Source organism: Amblyraja radiata, chromosome 2, assembly GCF_010909765.2.
Source record: "Amblyraja radiata isolate CabotCenter1 chromosome 2, sAmbRad1.1.pri, whole genome shotgun sequence".
Lineage (NCBI taxonomy): Eukaryota > Metazoa > Chordata > Chondrichthyes > Rajiformes > Rajidae > Amblyraja > Amblyraja radiata.
The window spans coordinates 123,759,902-123,772,603 of NC_045957.1; the positions used below are offsets into that span (position 1 = coordinate 123,759,902).

Below are 12,702 nucleotides of genomic sequence, written 5' to 3' on the forward strand. Positions count from 1 at the left end.
GTGGAAATGGAGTTTCGTTTGAGCCTCACTGAGGTTCAAATGACATGTAATAAATATTGATTGATAACTAAAACTCTGATCTTGTTATCTTCCGGTTTGGCGGTCATTCTATTTGCGCAAAAAAGGTTTGCGATAGCACTACGATTTTTCGCCAGTGCACTCACCATTCTGCTGTGTGGCAAATGCATCAGGTTTTGTTCCAATCGGTTGAATGTCATAAAAGTTAGCGAGGTTTAAACAATTTTAAAAACCGCGCATTCGCAGATCGATCTCTTCTCCTGCCAGTCAGCGCCAGCGGATTCGTCTCTTCCCGGGACGGTCCGCCCCTTCCTGCGCCATCGCGTCTTTATTGGAGCTGAGGGTGGCCGGCGGAGGTTTCCAACCGGACTTTCGGCGGGACCCGAAGCAGCCTCGCCCCCAGCAGCAGCCCAGTGTCGGAAACCCGACCCAGCCCTGCCCAGCCCAGCGTGGGAGACCCAGCCAAGCCCGGAGTCGGAGGTGTTGTCGATGTCTCCAAACGGAGATTCTGATCACGGCAGAGAACGACCAGCGACCAGCGCCCGCTGTGGATCCCCATCGCACCGCCAATTCCAACCACTACCCCTCTGCTCCGCCTCGCTGGCTCCTCCCCCCCCCAACAGACACACACAGCCCCCCCCTCCACACACCCTGCCGCCCGCACACCCCTCCTACCCCCACCCGCCCCCAATAATAAGCACCATTGTACCATTGAGACGTTGTGCATTGATCATATCTATTACCCTCATGAAGATGGACACAGAGTGCTGGAGTAACTCAGTGGGTCAGGCAGCATCTCTGGAGAACATGGATAGGTGACGTTTCACAGAGTGCTGGAGTAACTCAGCGGGCCAGGCAGCATCTGTGGAGAACATGTATAGGTGACGTTTTGGGTCGTAACCCTTCTTTAGACTGAGTCGGGGGGGGGCGGGACTATATACTATCTACCTCATTGATGACCCTCGGACTAATATTGATCGGACTTTGCTGCCTTTACCTTGCACTAAACATTATCATGTATCTATACACAGTAAATGGATCGATTGTAATCATGTATTGTCCTTCTGGGGACAGTATTACACGCAACAAAAGCATTTCACTGCACCTCGGTACACATGACAATAAACTAATCTAATTTTATTGATTAACAAAGAGAATCTAAAGGTATGGAAAACTGTCTGAAGAATGGTCTTGACCTGAAACATCATCTAATATTTTCCTCCAGAGATTTTTAGTTTAGTTTAGTTTAGAGATACAGTGAAGAAACAGGCCCTTCGGCCCGACGAGTCCGCACCGACCAGCGATCCCCGCACACTAACACTATCCCACACAGACTAGGGACAATTTAACGTGGCGCAGCGGTAGAGTTGCTGCCTCACAGCACCAGAGACTCGGGTTCGATCCCGACTACGGGTGCTGTCTGTGCGGAGTTTGCATGTTCTCCCCGTGGCCTGCCTGAGTTTTCTCCGAGGTCTTCAGTTGTAGGTGACGAATAAAATTGACTTTGACTTTTCCTCCCACACTCCAAAGACTTACAGGACTGCAGGCTAAACACCGCAGCAATTTCTACATGGTGAAACCAAAATGTATAAAAATGGCCTTTGTTAAAATCTGACAATGTGCACTTAAACCGCATGTGATTTTTTTCTATTACAAATCTCAAATTGTGGAGTACGGAGGCAAATAAATAAATGATGGGTCTTTGTCCCAAACATTATGGAGGGTACTGTATGCCATTATTTAGCTAATGTCTAATCATTCAGTGTCATTTCTCATATAATGAAACAGAGCAATTCAAAATGTAATACTCTAAATATGATTTAAAGTGCATCGTTCTTGAACAATGTAAATTTGATCACATTATAATCACAATTGACTACAATTCCTTGCTGTGAGATTACAAGTTATTTCTGTCTTATTTAGCTTAGTTTAGTTTAGTTTAGAGATACAGAGCGGAAACAGGCCCTTCGGCCCGCGCCGACCAGCGATCCCCGCACACTAACACTATCCTACACACACTAGGGACAATTTACATTTTTACCAAGCCAATTAACCTACGAACCTGCACGTCCCTGTAGTGTGGGAAGAAACCGAAGATCCAGGAAAAGGCACGCAGTAACGGGGGGGAACGTACAAACTCTGTACAGACAGCACCCGTAGCCAGGATGGAACCCGGGTCTCTGGCGCTGTGAGGCAGCAACTCTACCGCTGCGCCATCGTGTCGCCACGAGAACTAAACAAGAGCTGAATTAACCTGATCCTGATCCCTGGTTAAATACAGAATACATGTGTCCCGTCAATACATGATTTTCATCTCATAGAGTCATAGAGTGATACAGCGTGGAAACAGGCCCTTCAGCCCAACTTTCACACACAGACCAACATGCCCCATCTACACTAGTCCCACCTGCCCACGTTTGGTCCCAAACCTGTCCTATCCATTTAACCATATAACCATATAACAATTACAGCACGGAAACAGGCCATCTCGGCCCTACAAGTCCGTGCCGAACAATTATTTTCCCTTAGTCCCACCTGCCTGCACTCATACCATAACTCTCCATTCCCTTCTCATCCATATGCCTATCCAATTTATTTTTAAATGATACCAACGAACCTGCCGCCACCACTTCCACTGGAAGCTCATTCCACACCGCTACCACTCTCTGAGTAAAGAAGTTCCCACTCATGTTACCCCTAAACTTCTGTCCCTTAATTCTGAAGTCATGTCCTCTTGTTTGAATCTTCCCTATTCTCAAAGGGAAAAGCTTGATCACATCAACTCTGTCTATCCCTCTCATCATTTTAAAGACCTCTATCAAGTCCCCCCTTAACCTTCTGCGCTCCAGAGAATAAAGACCTAACTTATTCAACCTATCTCTGTAACTTAGTTGTTGAAACCCAGGCAACATTCTAGTAAATCTCCTCTGTACTCTCTCTATTTTGTTGACATCCTTCCTATAATTGGGCGACCAAAATTGTACACCATACTCCAGATTTGGTCTCACCAATGCCTTGTACAATTTTAACATTACATCCCAGCTTCTATACTCAATGCTCTGATTTATAAAGGCTAGCATACCAAAAGCTTTCTTTACCACCCTATCTATATGAGATTCCACCTTCAAGGAACTATGCACGGTTATTCCCAGATCCCTCTGTTCAACTGTGCTCTTCAATTCCCTACCATTTATCATGTACGTCCTATTTTGATTTGTCCTGCCAAGGTGTACCTGTCTAACTGTTTCTTAAACATTGTGATAGTGCCAACCTCAACTACCTCCTCCAGCAGCACGTTCCATACACCCACCCACCCCTCAGGTTCATATTACATTTCCCCGTTTCACCTTCCATACACCCACCTTTCCTCTGGTCCTCGATTCCCCAACTCTGGGCAGGGGACTCTGTGTGTCTACCCGATCTATTCCCCTCATGATTTTATTCACTCCTATAAGATCACCCCTCATCCTCCTGCGCTCCATGGAATAGAGACCCAGCCTGCTCAACCTCTCCCTATAGCTCACACCCTGTAGTCCTGGCAACATCCTCGTAAATATTTTCTGAACCTTATCCAGCTTGACAATATCTTTCCTATAACATGGTGCCTGAAACTGAACACAATATTCTAAATGTGGTCTCACCAACGTCTTATTCAACTTAACATGACCTCCGAACTTCTATACTCAATACTCTGACTGATGAAACCCAATGTGCCAAAAGCCTTTTTGACCACCCGATCTAACTGTGACGCCACTTTCAAGGAGCTATGTACCCAACACCTAAATCCCTCTGCTGTACAACACTCCCCAGAGCCCGACCATTCACTGTGAACATAGGGGAAAGAGAGTGAAAGGGAGAAGGGAGAGAGAAAGAGAGAGAGAGAGAGAGAGAGAGAAAGAGGAAGAGAGGAAGAGGTACGAGAGAGGGAGAGAGAGAGCAAGAGAGAGAGCACAAGAGGGAGGTGGGAGAGAGAGGGGGAGAGATGGGAGAGAGAGAGAGGTGGGAGAGTGAGAACGAGAGCGCGAGAGGGAGGTGGGAGAGAGAGGGAGAGGTGGGAGAGAGGGAGAGAGGGAGGGAGAGAGAGAGAGAGAGAGAGAGAGAGAGAGAGAGAGAGAGAGAGAGAGAGTGGGAGAGGTGTGAGAGAGAGGGAGATGGGGGAGAGAGAGGGAGTGGGAGAGAGAGCAAGACTACCAGTACCACGGGCCAGTCAGAGTAGAAATAGGAGGATATTGCAGATGAATACGTGGCTTGAAAAATGGTGCAAGGGGGAGGGATTCAAATTTTTAGGGCATTGGAACCAGTTCTGGGGGAGGTGGGGCCAGTACAAACAGGACGGTCTGCACCTGGGCTGGAATTGAACCAATGTCCTTGGGGGAGTGTTTGCTAGTGCTGTCGGGGAGGATTTAAACTAATGTGGCAGGCGGATGGGTACAAGAGCAGAGAGGCAGGGGGTGTAAAATGAGGGAAGAAGCAATAGGTAGCAAGGTGAAAAGTAAAAGTGGCAGGCAGACAAATCCAGGGCAAAAATCAAAAAGGGCCACTTTTCAACATAATTGTATAAGGGGTAAGAGCGTTGTAAAAACAAGTCTGAAGGCTTTGTGTCTCAATGCAAGGAGCATTCGTAATAAGGTGGATGAGTTGAACGTGCAGATAGCCATTAATGATTAGGATATAGTTGGCATCACGGAGACATGGCTCCAGGGTGACCGAGGCTGGGAGCTGAACATCCAGGGATATTCAATATTCAGGAGGGATAGAGAGAAAGGAAAAGGAGGTGGGGTAGCGTTGCTGGTTAGAGAGGAGATTAACGCAATGGAAAGGAAGGACATTAGTTTGGAGGATGTGGAATCGATATGGGTAGAGCTGCGAAACACTAAGGGGCAGAAAACGCTGGTGGGTGTTGTGTACAGGCCACCTAACAGTAGTAGTGAAGTTGGAGATGGTATCAAACAGGAAATTAGAAATGCGTGCGACAAAGGCAAAACAGTTATAATGGGTGACTTCAATCTACATATAGATTGGGTGAATCAAATTGGCAGGGGTGCTGAGGAAGAGGATTTCTTGGAATGTATGCGGGATAGTTATCTAAATCAACATGTAGAGGAACCAATGAGAGAGCAGGCTATTTTAGACTGGGTATTGAGCAATGAGGAAGGGTTAGTTAGCAGTCTTGTTGTACGTGCCCCCTTGGGCAAGAGTGACCATAATATGGTTGAGTTCTTCATTAGGATGGAGAGTGACATTGTTAATTCAGAAACAATGGTTCTGAAATTAAAGAAAGGTAACTTTGAGGGTAAGAGGCGTGAATTGGCCAAGATTGACTGACAATTAATTCTAAAAGGGTTGATGGTGGATATGCAATGGAAGGCATTTAAAGACTGCATGGATGAACTACAAAAATTGTTCATCCCAGTTTGGCAAAAGAATAAATCAGGGAAGGTAATGCATCTGTGGATAACAAGGGAAATCAGGGATAGTATCAAAGCGAAGGATGATGCGTACAAATTAGCCAGAAAAAGCAGCATACCAGAGGACTGGGAGAATTTCAGAGACCAGCAGAGGAGGACAAAGGGCTTAATTAGGAAAGGAAAAATAGATTATGAAAGAAAACTGGTAGGGAACATAAAAACTGACTGCAAAGGTTTTTATAGATATGTGAAAAGAAAGAGATTAGTTAAAACAAATGTAGGTCCCTTGCAGTCAGAAACAGGTGAATTGATCATGGGGAACAAGGATATGGCAGACCAATTGAATAACTACTTTGGTTCCGTCTTCACTAAGGAAGACATAAATAATCTGCTGGAAATAGCAGGGGACCGCGGGTCAAAGGAGTTGGAGGAATTGAGTGAAATCCAGGTTAGTCGGGAAGTGGTGTTGGGTAAATTGAATGGATTAAAGGCCGATAAATCCCCAGGGCCAGATAGGCTGCATCCCAGAGTACTTAAGGAAGTAGCCCCAGAAATAGTGGATGCATTAGTAATAATCTTTCAAAACTCTTTAGATTCTGGAGTAGTTCCTGAGGATTGGCGGGTAGCAAACGTAACCCCACTTTTTAAGAAGGGAGGGAGAGAGAAAACGGGGAATTACAGACCAGTTAGTCTAACATCGGTAGTGGGGAAACTGCTAGTCAGTTATTAAAGATGGGATAGCAGCACATTTGGAAAGTGGTGAAATCATTGGACAAAGTCAGCATGAATTTACGAAAGGTAAATCATGTCTGACGAATCTTATAGAATTTTTCGAGGATGTAACTAGTAGCGTGGATAGGGGAGAACCAGTGGATGTGGTGTATCTAGACTTCCAGAAGGCTTTCGACAAGTTCCCACATAAGAGATTAGTATACAAACTTAAAGCACACGGCATTGGGGGTTCAGTATTGATGTGGATAGAGAACTGTCTGGCAAACAGGAAGCAAAGAGTAGGAGTATACGGGTCCTTTTCACAATGGCGGGCAGTGACTAGTGGGGTACCGCAAGGCTCAGTGCTGGGACCCCAGCTATTTACAATATATATTAATGATCTGGATGAGGGAATTGAAGGCAATATCTCCAAGTTTGCGGATGACACTAAGCTGGGGGGCAGTGTTAGCTGTGAGGAGGATGCTAGGAGACTGCAAGGTGACTTGGATAGGCTGGGTGAGTGGGCAAATGTTTGGCAGATGCAGTATAATGTGGATAAATGTGAGGTTATCCATTTTGGTGGCAAAAACAGGAAAGCAGACTATTATCTAAATGGTGGCCGATTAGGAAAAGGGGAGATGCAGCGAGACCTGGGTGTCATGGTACACCAGTCATTGAAAGTAGGCATGCATGTGCAGCATGCAGTGAAGAAAGCGAATGGTATGTTAGCTTTCATAGCAAAAGGATTTGAGTATAGGAGCAGGGAGGTTCTACTGCAGATGTACAGGGTCTTGGTGAGACCACACCTGGAGTATTGCGTACAGTTTTGGTCTCCAAATCTGAGGAAGGACATTATTGCCATAGCGGGAGTGCAGAGAAGGTTCACCAGACTGATTCCTGGGATGTCAGGACTGTCTTATGAAGAAAGACTGGATAGACTTGGTTTATACTCTCTAGAATTTAGGAGATTGAGAGGGGATCTTATAGAAACTTACAAAATTCTTAAGGGGTTGGACAGGCTAGATGCAGGAAGATTGTTCATGATGTTGGGGAAGTCCAGGACAAGGGGTCACAGCTTAAGTATAAGGGGGAAATCCTTTAAAACCGAGATGAGAAAAACTTTTTTCACACAGAGAGTGGTGAATCTCTGGAACTCTCTGCCACAGAGGGTAGTCGAGGCCAGTTCATTGGCTATATTTAAGAGGGAGTTAGATGTGGCCCTTGTGGCTAAGGGGATCAGAGGATATGGAGAGAAGGCAGGTACGGGATACTGAGTTGGATGATCAGCCATGATCATATTGAATGGTGGTGCAGGCTCGAAGGGCCGAATGGCCTACTCCTGCACCTAATTTCTATGTTTCTATGTTTCTAAGATAGATAGAGGGAGAGGTGGGAGAGAGAGGGAGGGAATGGTGGGAGAGAGGGAGATGGCAAGAGAGAGGGAGTGAGAAAAAGGAGGGAGAGGAAGTAAGAGATAGCGAGAGGGAGAGAGTGACAGAAAGAGCAAAAGAGATCCGATACGATCAAATTTTATTTATCCCAGGAGGGGAATTGATCTGCCAACATGTATAAAACACAAAATACATGAAACATGAAATTAAAGTGATGAGTGGAAAGGATTGGGGATGTGCAAAGATTAGGGGGGGGGGGGGGGAGAGACGGGGGGAGTCAGTCTCAGTCTACCCCACGACAGAAGGGGGAGGAGTTGTACAGTTTGGTAGCCACAGGGAAGAAGGATCTCCTGTGGCGTTCTGTGCTGCATCTTGGTGGGACCAGTCTGTTGCTGAAGGTGCTCCTCAGGTTGACCAGTGTGTCACAGAGGAGGTGAGCTAGTATTGTCCAGGATGTTCCACAGTTTGAGGAGCATCCTCCCCTCCAAGACCACCTCCCATGAATCCAACTCCACTCCCAGGACGGAGCCAGCCTTCCTGATGAACTTGTTGATCCTATTGGCATCCGCATCCTTCGCCCTGCTGCCCCAGCACACGGCAGCGACGAAGATGGCGCTGGCCACCATTGATTGGTAGAATATCTGCAGCATCTCACTGCAGATGTTGAAGGAACGAAGCCTTCTCAAAAAGTACAGGCGGCTCTGTCCCTTCTTGTACAGGGCCTCAGCGTTCCTGGACCAGTCCAGTTTACTGTCCAGGTACACTCCAAGGTACTTGTACTCCCTGGTAAACTGCACATTCACACCATTGATGGGGGCAGGGGACAGGGGTGTTCCTCTCCTCCTAAAGTCCACCACAAAACTCTTAGTCTTGTCGGTGTTGAGCTGCAGGTGATTCAGCCCACACCGAGGACCGTATTAGCTGGGACATCCCGTATATTTGGGCTAAATTGGTTTGTCCCGTACGGGACCGCCCTTGTCCCGTATTTGACCGCTACTACTCGGGTCGAGGGGACTGTCGGGTCAGAGCGCCGTGTCCGGCCCCGCCTCACCCGTCCCGACGTAGTGCAGCCCATGGAGTGCAGCAGCAGCAGCAGCAGCAGCAGCAGCGCCTCGCCCGTGGCCCCGTGGGTCGGTCGGCAGCCCGGCCAGCTGTGTGACCTTCGGACCTTCGCTTACCGCCGACACCACCACCACCACCCCTCCTTCTCATGGCCGATCATCGGCTCATGAGTTGGACGGGGCGCCGGACTTTGCCCGCAGCAGAACACAAAGACAAGCCGGCGGGTTAGCTGAGGGGTTTTGGCTCGGGCCGCACGACATCAATAGACAATAGACAATAGGTGCAGGAGGAGGCCATTCGGCCCTTCAAGACAGCACCACCATTCAATATGATCATAGCTGATCATCCACAATCAGTCAATCAGTACCCAGATCCTGCCTTCTCCCCATATCCCCTAACTCCGCTATCTTTAAGAGCCCTATCTAGCTCTCTCTTGAAAGTATCCAGAGAACCGGCCTCCACCGCCATCTGAGGCAGAGAATTCCACAGACTCACAACTCTCTGTGAGAAAAAGTGTTTCCTCATTTTTGTTCGAAATGGCTTACCCCTTATTCTTAAACTGTGTGTGGCCCCTGGTACTGGACTCCCCCAACATCGGGAACTTGTTTCCTGCCTCTAGCGTGTCCAAATCCTTAATATTCTTATATGTTTCAATAAGATACCCTCTCATCCTTCTAAACTCCAGAGTATACAAGCCCAGCCGCTCCATTCTCTCAGCATATGACAGTCCCGCCATCCCGGGAATTAACCTTGTGAACCTACGCTGCACTCCCTCAATAGCAAGAATGTCCTTCCTCAAATTTGGAGACCAAAACTGCACACAATACTCCAGTTGTGGTCTCACTAGGGCTCTGTAGCACTGCAGAAGGACCTCTTTGCTCCTATACTCAACTCATAGGATGACAGATGGCACAATGGGCTAAGTGTTCAGTTGGCAACTGGAAGGTAGCCGGTTCGAATCCCGCTTGGAGTGCATACTGTCGTTGTGTCCTTGGGCAAGACACTTCACCCACCTTTGCCTGTGTGTGAATGTGTGTGAATGTGTGTGAGTGATTGGTGGTGGTCGGAGGGGCCGTAGGCACAGATTGGCAGCCACGCTTCCGTCAGTCTGCCCCAGGGCAGCTGTGGCTACAGAAGTAGCTTACCACCACCCAGTGTGACTGAGGAGTGAATAAATAATGCGATGTAAAGCGCCTTGAGTATTAGAAAGGCGCTATATAAATCCCATCCATTATTATTATTATCTTGTTATGAAGGCCAACATGCCATTTGTTTTCTTCATTACCTGCTGTACCTGCATGCTTACTTTCATTGACTGATGAACAAGGACCCCCAGATCCCGTTGTACTTCCCCTTTTCCCAGCTTGACGTCATTTAGATAGTAATCTGCCTTCCTGTTTTTTGGTTGTTGTTTGTTGTTTTGTTTGATTGTTATTTGTCACGCGCGACGTCACGCGGCCCCCGGGCCAAACCTCCCCAGCTGGCCCCGCCGGCTGGACTTTGTGTGCAGTCCAGCACCCGGGCTAACTCATCACCCAGCCAGCCAAGGCCGAGTTGGTCGACGAATTGCCCTGGGGAATTTGTCCCGTATTTTGACCTTTTGTCCCTTATTTGGGAGCGAGAAAGTTGGCGACTCTATCCCACACCATCCCACAAATTTGTTGACTACACCTCTGTTATGCAGCCCAGAATTGCAGTCATCTGAAAACCTCTGGAGAGAGGGGGGTGAGGGGGGGAGAGAGAGAGAGAGAGGGAGAGGGAGAGGGAGAGGGAGAGGGAGAGTGAGAGGGAGAGTGAGAGGGAGAGTGAGAGGGAGAGTGAGAGTGAGAGGGAGAGTGAGAGGGAGAGTGAGAGTGAGAGTGAGAGGGAGAGTGAGAGGGAGAGTGAGAGTGAGAGGGAGAGATTGGCAGGAAAGCTGGGGGGGGGGGAATAGAGAGGGAGAGCAATAGTGAACGTAAGCGAGGCTGGGGAAGCGGTGAGAAAGAGAGGAAGTGGGGGAGAGAGACATGACGAGGGAGAGGGAGTAAGCAAGAGCGAGAGATAGAGAGAGAGAGAGAGATAGAGAGAGAGAGAGAGAGAGAGAGAGAGAGAGAGAGAGAGAGAGAGAGAGAGAGAGAGAGAGAGAGAGAGAGAGAAGTAGCGAGTTGGGCAAAGGAGGGTGAAAAGAAGAGGGAGAGAGGATGAGAGAGAGAGCGCGAGGGAGAGAGGGAGAGCAAAAGAGAGAATGTATGTGCATGTTCCCCTCACGTTCACTTTCAAAAGTTCATAAGTTCTAGGAGGGGAATTAGGCCATTCGGCCCATCAAGCCTACTCCGCCATCTCCCCCACCTAACCCCATTCTCCTGCCTTCTCCCCATAACCCCGTACTAATCAAGAAGCTTTCTCTCTCTGCCATCTCTATTTTTTATCCTGCTCCATTCTAAATGCGGTGATGTCCTGAACAACATCATTCAGTTTAGTCATGCTCCGTTGAAATGATGAATTCTGCTGCTGCCTCCACAAGCTATGCCTCATCCACTAATAATCACTCTGAATTTTTGATGTGTTTAACAAGGTCTATATGAATATTTACAAAAACTCCTGGACGCAGTGCTCCAACTGCTCATTAAAAACCTCTGTGGCATTAATGTGACTCAAGATAACACATCATTCATAATTCTGAAGCTCCACAGATGTTGCCTCACCCGCTGCGTTAATCCTGCATTAATATCAATATCATGGGTCGAAGGGCCGAATGGCCTACTCCTGCACCTATTGTTTATCATTCTAATCGATCAGTGGGTAGCACGGTGGCGCAGCGGTAGAGTTGCTGCCTCACGGCGCCAGAGACCCGGGTTCGATCCTGACTGCGGTTGCTGTCTGTACGGAGTTTGTACGTTCTCCCCGTGACTTGCGTGGGTTTCCTCCCACACTCCAAAGACGTACAGATTTGAATTGGTTTGGCAGAAATTTAAAATTGTCCCAAGTGTGCGTGTGTCCCGAATTGGTAAAGCTACAATCAGTTTAAAGATAGCGGAGTCAGGGGATATGGGCAGAAGGCAGGAACGGGGTACTGATTGTGGATGATCAGCCATGATCATATTAGAAACATAGAAACATAGAAAATAGGTGCAGGAGTAGGCCATTCGGCCCTTCGAGCCTGCACCGCCATTCAATATGATCATGGCTGATCATCCAACTCAGTATCCTGTACCTGCCTTCTCTCCATACCCCCTGATCCCTTTAGCCACAAGGGCCACATCTAACTCCCTCTTAAATATAGCCAATGAACTGGCCTCAACTACCTTCTGCGGCAGAGAATTCCAGAGATTCACCACTCTGTGTGAAAAATGTTTTCCTCATCTCGGTCCTAAAAGATTTCCCCCTTATCCTTAAACTGTGACCCCTTGTTCTGGACTTCCCCAACATCGGGAACAATCTTCCTGCATCTAGCCTGGCCAACCCCTTAAGAATTTTGTAAGTTTCTATAAGATCCCCCCTCAATCTTCTAAATTCTAGCGAGTACAAACCGAGTCTATCCAGTCTTTCTTCATATGAAAGTCCTGAAATCCCAGGAATCAGTCTGGTGAACCTTCTCTGTACTCCCTCTATGGCAAGAATGTCTTTCCTCAGATTAGGAGACCAAAACTGTATGCAATACTCCAAGTGTGGTCTCACCAAAACCCTGTACAACTGCAGTAGAACCTCCCTGCTCCTATACTCAAATCCATATTGAATGGCGGTGCTGGCTCAAAGGGCCGAATGGCCTACTCCTGCACCTATTGTCTATTGTCCATCAGTCATCAGACCAATGCAGCCAATATGGTCTAGTGGTGGGACATCCAAGATGCTAAAAATCAAACTCTTCCAGTCCGTAATCCTCCCTGCAGCCCTCTGCGCCGGTGAGACGTGAAAAATTAATGTGAAGATGAAAAAGAATTGGATGCATTCCAACAACGCTACTTGAGGAAGTTCCTGAAGACTAGTGACAGAGACATGTACTCAGAATGTCACCAGAACGTGCACCTGAGATAGTGCTGACATGGCAAGCTGACGGAAGAATGAAAAGAAGCCGACCAAAACTCACACCGAGGCGAACATTCCGGAAGCATTTGGAAGCTCGGGACGCAAGC

General features: G+C 47.7%; 1 protein-coding gene across 1 annotated transcript in view; it reads right to left on the reverse strand.

Moving 5' to 3' along the window:
• Positions 1-12,702, reverse strand: part of LOC116985353 (phosphatase and actin regulator 1-like) — a 168,006-nt gene that overhangs the window by 35,671 nt on the left and 119,633 nt on the right. The gene's annotated exons all lie outside the window — the stretch shown is intronic.